The following is a 7,591-nucleotide window of genomic DNA, read 5'->3' as shown; positions in this document are numbered from 1 at the left end:
ACATACAAACTCTTTGCAGATGTTGTCCTGGGTGGGATTAGAACTTTTTGTACTTAAATTTGCTGCATAGGCATAGCCGACAGTGAGCATAGGCGCCATTTGTCAACTTCCGTGGTGCCAACCTCCCCGGCAAGGTAGGAGACATCAGTCGCTCAATAGGGCAAATCTATACTCCCTCTATGATATCCATAGAAGCGATATTTTTTGGTTAAATCTGTTGCATTTTATTACATTTATGGTACATTTTAATCATTTCTAATAAAAATGATGTTTTAACATGACTTATTGGTGATATAGTGCTCGATAAGGTGTTATCCATTGAAAGCAAGTAAGTCCGGTTCACACGAGCGTATTTCTAGGTCCATGTAAAGACTACAATGCCTCTTGTTACTATGAGAATTTATATTCAGGTCGGTAGATCTAGTCTGTCCATGCATTCGGATCTGTTTGTGGACCATGAAATACATTTGTGTGAAACCAAATGTACTGCAGTGCAGGGAAACATCCACAGTGACATTCACAGCATAAATTACCATGTCATGACTTTCAAACTTGTAATATCAACCAGTTTACCCTGTAGATATTCTCTGCAGTGTGTGCAAGAGGTTTCTCTGGCTCTGGATGGAGTGTTTGATCTGTGCATAAGGCTAGGTTCACATTGTGTTAGTGCAGTCCGTTCAACGCATACGTTAAACGGACTGCGCTAACGCAAGTGCCGACTTTGCACAGCGCTAGCATGGATGGAGCTTCTGCTAGCTCCATCTGCGCTAGCAGTAATTGACCCGGAAACGCTGCAGCCCGCGTCTCGGGTCCGTCACTCAAATGATGGCACATCGCTAGCGCACGCCCATTGTGGGCATGCGCTAGCGATGCATCTGACATTGCAGTCTATGGCGGCATTAACGGACTATGTTGCACCGCGTTATGCCGCGGTGTAACGTAGTCCGTTAAACGTACCGCCATAAAGCACTGTGAACCCAGCCTAAGTGACACAGCCGAAGCATGTAATTAGCTGCAGCTTCCTGGTAGGAGAACAAGAGTGGAAGGTCATTTCTTTTTGTATTATTTGGTAGACTATGTAATGAAATCCTATTTCCTGCATCCCTATTACACAACCTGTTCTCTGTTTTTCAACTCTATATTCAGTGCACTGGAATTCCAGCTATTCGTGTTTAGCTTGTCCTACAAACTGTTCTTTAAGGCATTGCACAATATTTTCAATCAGTATTTCTGTAATCTATGAGCAGCAAGTAAGATAACAGATAACTATTAGTGATGAGCGTATACATTCAGCACTATTCGTTACTTGCACGAAGAGTACAGTATTTGGGCTATTCGTTCCTCGAACAAATTAGATATTCGCCTCGGTATATTTGAATAACCCGCCCAGCATGTTTGGAGCTTTATTTACAGACAATTTCTGGCCTTCCAGCATCATAGGAGATATTTAAAGACTACTGGCTCCATCTTGCGCACATTGCAGCCGGAAACAGCATAGGGAGAGCGTAGTTTGAGCGTAGGGAGTGTGAAAGGAGCGTAGGGAGAGTGATTGGAGCTTATAGTAAGTGTTATTCATTTCCAAAAGCTCTTTTAAGAGCTGAAGATTGTCAAGATTATTTGTTTGATAGGTGTGAATTTTGGAGGGAGAAATTTAATAGGAGGAGAGTTAAATGCAGGCAGCAGGATGTTCTCATCATTGCAAGTACATGCTGCAGATCTCTACTACTTTCCACTCTGTTAGGCCGGTTTCACACGTCAGTGGCTCCGGTACATGAGGTGACAGTTTCCTCACGTAACGGAGACACTGACTCATGCAGACACATTAAAATCAATGTGTCTCTGCACATGTCAGCATGTTTTCACGGACCGTGTGTCCGTTTGGAAAACATGGAGACATGTCAGTGTTCATGGGAGCGCACGGATCACATGGACCCATTAAAGTCAATGGGTCCATGTCAAACACGTATCGTACGTGGATGCTGTCCGTGTGCAGTCCCTGTGCCGTGCAGGAGACAGCGCTACTGTAAGCGCTGTCCCCCCCACGTGTGGTGCTGAAGCCGGAATTCATCCCTTCTTCCCAGCAGCATTCGCTGTAAAGAAGGAATGAATAATCTTTTTTTTTGTCTTTCCCCTTAAAAATAAAGTATTTGCGTCCCCTCCCGCCTCCCATACCCTGTGTGCCCTCCCCCCCCGCTTGCCAGGAAATACTCACCGACACCCAGCTCCAGCGATGTCTCCTCTCAGCGCCGGCAGCCTGTGCTGTGTGAGCGGTCACGTGGTCCCGCTCATTACAGTGAGGAATATGCGGCTCCACCTCCCATGGGGGTGGAGCCGCATATTCATTACTGTAATAAGCGGCACCACGTGACCGCTCATACAGTAAGAGCTGCGACGCTGAGAGGATAGAAGCACCGAGGGAGCTGGGTAAGTATTTTAATGCAAGCGGGCAGGCGCACAGGGGGTGGGAGGGGGCAGATTACCAGCAACTTTATTTTAAAAACAAAAAAAATGTTAAAAAATGATTTATCATTCCTTCTTTCCAGCGAACGCTGCTGGGAAGAAGGGATGAATACCGGCTTCAGCACCACACGCAGGGGACAGCGCTTAACTGTAGCGCTGTCTCCTGCACGGTCCGTGTGGTCCTCAGTCGGCACATGGGCGGCACACGGCTGCCGCACATGTGCCACACTGATGTGCTACGTAAGCACATGGACACAAGGATAATTCCGGTACCGATTTTTCCGGTACCGGAATTATCTGGACGTGTGGGACAGGCCTTATATAGTAGTTAGTATTTGGAACAGACTGTGGGATTAGAGTGAAGTAGGAAAGGTTTCATCCACTACCAAAATATAAAAATCAGCTATTTGGAGAGGGAATTAATATTAGGTAGTAACACCATATACAAAAGCCCTACATACTAATCCTGTTTAGCAGTCTATACATTTTTTTTAACATTCTTCAGTGGCAGCATATAGCAACATCCATTTTAAAATCTAATTGCTAAATAATATTCCTCATCTATTGCTTAAATGCCTAATATTTGTCTAGCAGTTGTGCGACTGGCGCAATCCAGGTAGAGATAATCATACGTGACAATTTAGTAGGGCCAATAATCTTCATTACTCCACATCTGAAGTGTGTCAGCAAGGCGATCGAAACAAAGATCATAATTTTCTATTGACTTAAAACATAGAGTATCTTTATCTAGCAGTTGTGCGACTGGCGCAATCCGGGTACGGATAATCTTACATGACAATTTAGCAGGGGCAAAAATATTAGTTTGGAGTGTGTCAGCAAGGTAACCTAAACAAAAGTCATAATTTTCTATTGGTTAAAAAAATAGCATATCTTTATCTAGCAGTTGTGCGACTGGTGCAATACCGGTAGAGATAATCTTACGTGACAATTTAGCATTGGCAATAATTTTCATTACTCCGCATTTGGAGTGAGTCAGCAAGGCAATCTTTAAAAATATTATAATTTTCTATTGGTTTAAAAAATACGGTATCTTTATCTAGCAGTTGCATGACTGGAACAATCCGGGTACAGATAAGCTTATGTGACAATTTCGCGGGGGCAATAATCTTCATTACTCTGCTATTGCAGTGTGTCAGCAAGGGAATCAATAGCGACTACAAGTTTCACCATTGCACAATATGCCAAGTTTTCACAAAGTACAAAACATTAGCCACGTTGGGGATACATACATGACCACTAAGTACTTGTTGCAGAAGCAGGAGGAGGAGGTAATTTACTGAAAAAAATGGGTTTGGATAGTAAGGGATGGTTATTAACACTAGGACTACTGGACTCGTGACCCCGCCTAGAACTACTGAAAGGAGTCATTTTGACTCCTTGCTTGTTTTCGTTTATTTTTAGAGTTTCATTTGTGGTTATTTATTAATAATTATATTTTTTGTAATGTATTATTATTGTGAGATCCAACAGTAATGCTTTTGATTGTTTTTTTTCTGCTTTTCTTATTTTTCTACAGAAAATAACAATAATTATAATAGACGTTTTTCAAACATTTTTTTTTATTCAAGTGCACACATATAAACAACAACTGAAGAACAAAAAGCAGAGAAAATGTAGGTGGAGGAGCATAAAAATGAAAATATGGCGCAGAATTCACCTTCTAAACATTTGGTGTTTCGCATTTTAGGCATTGCCTTTGATTTATGGCAGTACATTGCCCACACAAAGACTTACCACAAGTCTTACAATTGCCGACAGATCTATTTTTCTTGCACTTTTCTTTGATCTGGCAAAATTTTGTTTGAACCATCACTTCTGAACATGTAGAAACTTGGGACGTGGAACCCTTTTCCCTATCTGTGACATAAGGACCACTCAACTCTCTCACAAGCGTTTGCAAAAATGCCTTGCGTGACATTTTTTGGTGGGTAATCTCCTTGAATATTATACATGCATTTATACCCGCAAAGTCTAAGGCATTTTCAAATGCATGAACAGGCCATCTCCTTGTGGATGTTCGTGTGGTATATTTTCGTGCCATCTGATCCACTACATCTACTCCATATTTTGTTTCATTGTAAAACTTTACCGTTTCTGGAGTTTTTTTAGCGGAATCAGACGCAACAACAACATCTGGATGGACGGAACTCAAAATGACAACATTTTTGTTGGGCTTTCATTGATATACTGTAAGTGTAAAATTGTCTTCATTTCTAAACACTTTAGTGTTGTACAATTCCTCTTTCATGGATTTTATTTCTTTAGGCACTTCTCGCCTTATCTTATTCAGTGTTCCCACGATGGTTGTTCCTTTGCTTTTTAGCTGTTTAGCTAATTTTAATGAAGTAAAATAATTATCGGTTGTAACATTGCGACCTTTTTTCAAAAACGGGTCCAATAACTTCATTACCACATGGTCAGCTAAACGGTCCTCAGCACGGCGTGTGTCATCTTTGCCTAGATAATGGAAGCCATTTGCCAGATATTTGCTCTCCTTATCAACAGCTAGCCAATATTTGTGGCCATATATATCTGGTTTGGAAGGCATGTACTGCGTGAATGGACACCTAGTTTTGCTTGGGAAAAGTTGCTCATCCACCGTTATGTATGGGCCAGGTTTGTAACACGCAATACAATTTTCAATAAACCTGTCCCACACAGTAGAAAATAGAGCAAACTTGTCCGTTTGCAGTCTCTCCGATCGAGTAGATTTCTCATCAAATCTGAGAAACCTCATAATTTCAACAAAGCGGTCCCTAGACATTGTCACTTTGCAAAACGGTATTCCCCAGTCATTACACCAAATACTGCTAATCGAGTGACGGTTCGTGCCAGATATTCCACGAGCATAGAATATTGCAATGAATGCATCTAGCTCCTCATCAGATAGAGTAAACTGTAAACTATTGTTCCTGCATGCTTCTGCAAGCGTACAGTTCTTTATATGTGTCAATATATATGAATCAAAAAATAAATGCCATGCGCTCAAAGGACTATCGATAATGATATTTCTTCTGGCGTATCCTGTAGGGCCAGGTGCTTCTCGAAGAATATTTTGGCTGTCACGCCTACCAGGCAAGTGTTGTCCAATTTCAACAGGTTTCCATTGAATACCATCCGCTGAAACTAGTATTCCTTCAGATTCGTCTTCTCTGGTGTTTGTTGTTGCATTACCTTCGCCGCCATCGTTATCTGTTGTTCTTTCATTTCTGGGACGTTTTGCTGATTTTTTCTGTCCACGACCAGGAGGATGGTCACGAGGCAACATAACTGCATGAGCCCGATCCCCAGTTGATGTGCTTGGAATATCTGGAAAAAAGTTGATGAATATTTAGAATTTTTGTTTTGTAAGGGTCCGTGCACACTGGCTGGATTAGCGGCGGAATATCCGACCGGATATTCTCACCACAATCCGGCCCGTACCTGCCCGCTCAGGTACAGAGCGGAGTTTCATACCTGAAGCTCCGCTCCGAACCCCGGGCTGGAGCCGCTGTCTGGGATGGAGCCGTGCTCGCACGTAAGCAAGCGCTGCTCTGTCCCTGACAGCGGCTTCAGCCCTGGGTTCGGAGCGGAGCTTCAGGCATGAGCGGGCAGGTACGGCCTGTATTGCGGCAAGAATATCCAGATGGCTATTCAGCCAGAATTCTGCTAGTGTGCACAGGCCCTAACTCAGTGTGTGGAAGAGCAAATAAATACACATAACTACTTACCTTCTGGATTTGTTCCTTCTGAGTCTTCAGATTCACTTGATATGTTCTGAGGAATGAAATCTTCATCACTGTCAGAATCAAATACATGTTCCTGCAATTCGGATTCCGATTCATCCTCCGGTATGGATTGCAAAGTAGCCAGAATATCCTGAGGCTTTATCAAACGTCTTCTCTCCATATTCCTCACAAATTCCATAATTCTATATAGTTCCCTGCTGAAAAATAGAAATGAAATGAAAACTAAAAGAAATAATAACTGTTCTGCCACCTTCAAAAGTAGGTGGGCTGAATAAGTTGACAGACAGCTAAACTATTTCATAACAATTCATACCTGTATGAGTCTTCAGAGCTCGTATGTCTGCGTCTGTTCTCTTTGTCTCTTCAGCTGAACTGAAAGTAAAGTTAGTATCCAGAATACTGTCTCCTGCTAGGACCTTAGAAAAACACCACCCTTCATTAGCATAAGATAAGAGCGTAGAGTAAACAAGCTATTTTGTTCAGCATTACACAGTAATACAAGCAGGTAAAACACAAGGAAAATGTGAAATGTTGACATGTAAATTGAACTACATCTATATGAACATCAGGGTAAATAAGACAGAGTGAAAAAATTATGCACAAAACTTTATAGCAACATTTAGTGACAAAAGGACCTCAAAATATAGTAGGGAGTCAAAATGACTCCCTTCAGTAGTTCTTGGTAAATTTTGAAAAAAACGCGCAAATTTTTTACCAAAATTATTTATTCTCACAAAATCTTTTTTCACATCATATTTGAGGAAAAGTCACCGAGTTTCAAGCCGGAATTCTGAAAAATGTAGTCACAGAAGAGAAATAAAAAACGAAAGGAGTCAAAATGACTCCATCAGTATTAATACAACATCCCTAAAAAAAATTTGAGCTGCTTTTACATGATGTTGCTGTCATCAGTAAGGCTTACAAAGTCGGAGGAAATCAAGCTCTTGCTAAATTTTAGAAGAGTCAGCCTGTCTGCATTTTCCATTAACAGGTGTGTGCACATATCTGTTATGATTGCACCAGCCAAACTAAAAACCTGCTCAGACAACACACTTGCGGCAGGGCATGGCAGCACCTCCAAGGTGTACACGGAGAGGTCGGGCCAGATGTGGAGCTTGGACAATCAACAGTTAAAGGGCACTGAAGAATAAGGAAGGATGCTGGTATGGTCACTTAAGTAGTCCTTCACCATCTTTGTCAACTTCTCCCTCCTTGTCATAGTTACACCCACAGATAGCTCTTGCTGATGTGACGATCTCATGAAAATGGCCCAGTTGGTGGACATTTCCCCTCCCAAGTTGCATCTGGTGTGCATGGCCCTCCCCTGTAATACTTGTGGGTGAAAAAAGCTGGTACCTCTGCCAGCAGCATTGTCTGAGGGT

At 42.0% G+C, this 7,591-nt stretch overlaps 1 protein-coding gene across 2 annotated transcripts in view; it reads right to left on the bottom strand.

The window, feature by feature from the left end:
* Positions 1 to 4,163: 4,163 nt before the first annotated feature.
* Positions 4,164 to 7,591, bottom strand: part of LOC138661754 (cytochrome P450 2A4-like) — a 63,514-nt gene continuing 60,086 nt past the window's right edge. Inside the window, exons 10-12 of one of the 2 annotated variants that reach the window (XR_011317963.1) lie at positions 6,523 to 6,625; positions 6,192 to 6,406; positions 4,166 to 5,790 (exon numbers count right to left, since the gene is read on the bottom strand). The gene's annotated coding sequence lies outside the window, so the exon portion shown is untranslated. Of the gene's footprint in view, positions 5,791 to 6,191; positions 6,626 to 7,591 lie in introns of both variants that reach the window. The other variant, XR_011317962.1, reaches the window with a different exon arrangement.

Source organism: Ranitomeya imitator, chromosome 2, assembly GCF_032444005.1.
Source record: "Ranitomeya imitator isolate aRanImi1 chromosome 2, aRanImi1.pri, whole genome shotgun sequence".
Classification (NCBI taxonomy): Eukaryota; Metazoa; Chordata; class Amphibia; order Anura; family Dendrobatidae; genus Ranitomeya; species Ranitomeya imitator.
The sequence above is the reverse complement of the archived record's forward strand: the minus strand, read 5'-3'. Positions and strand labels throughout refer to the sequence as shown.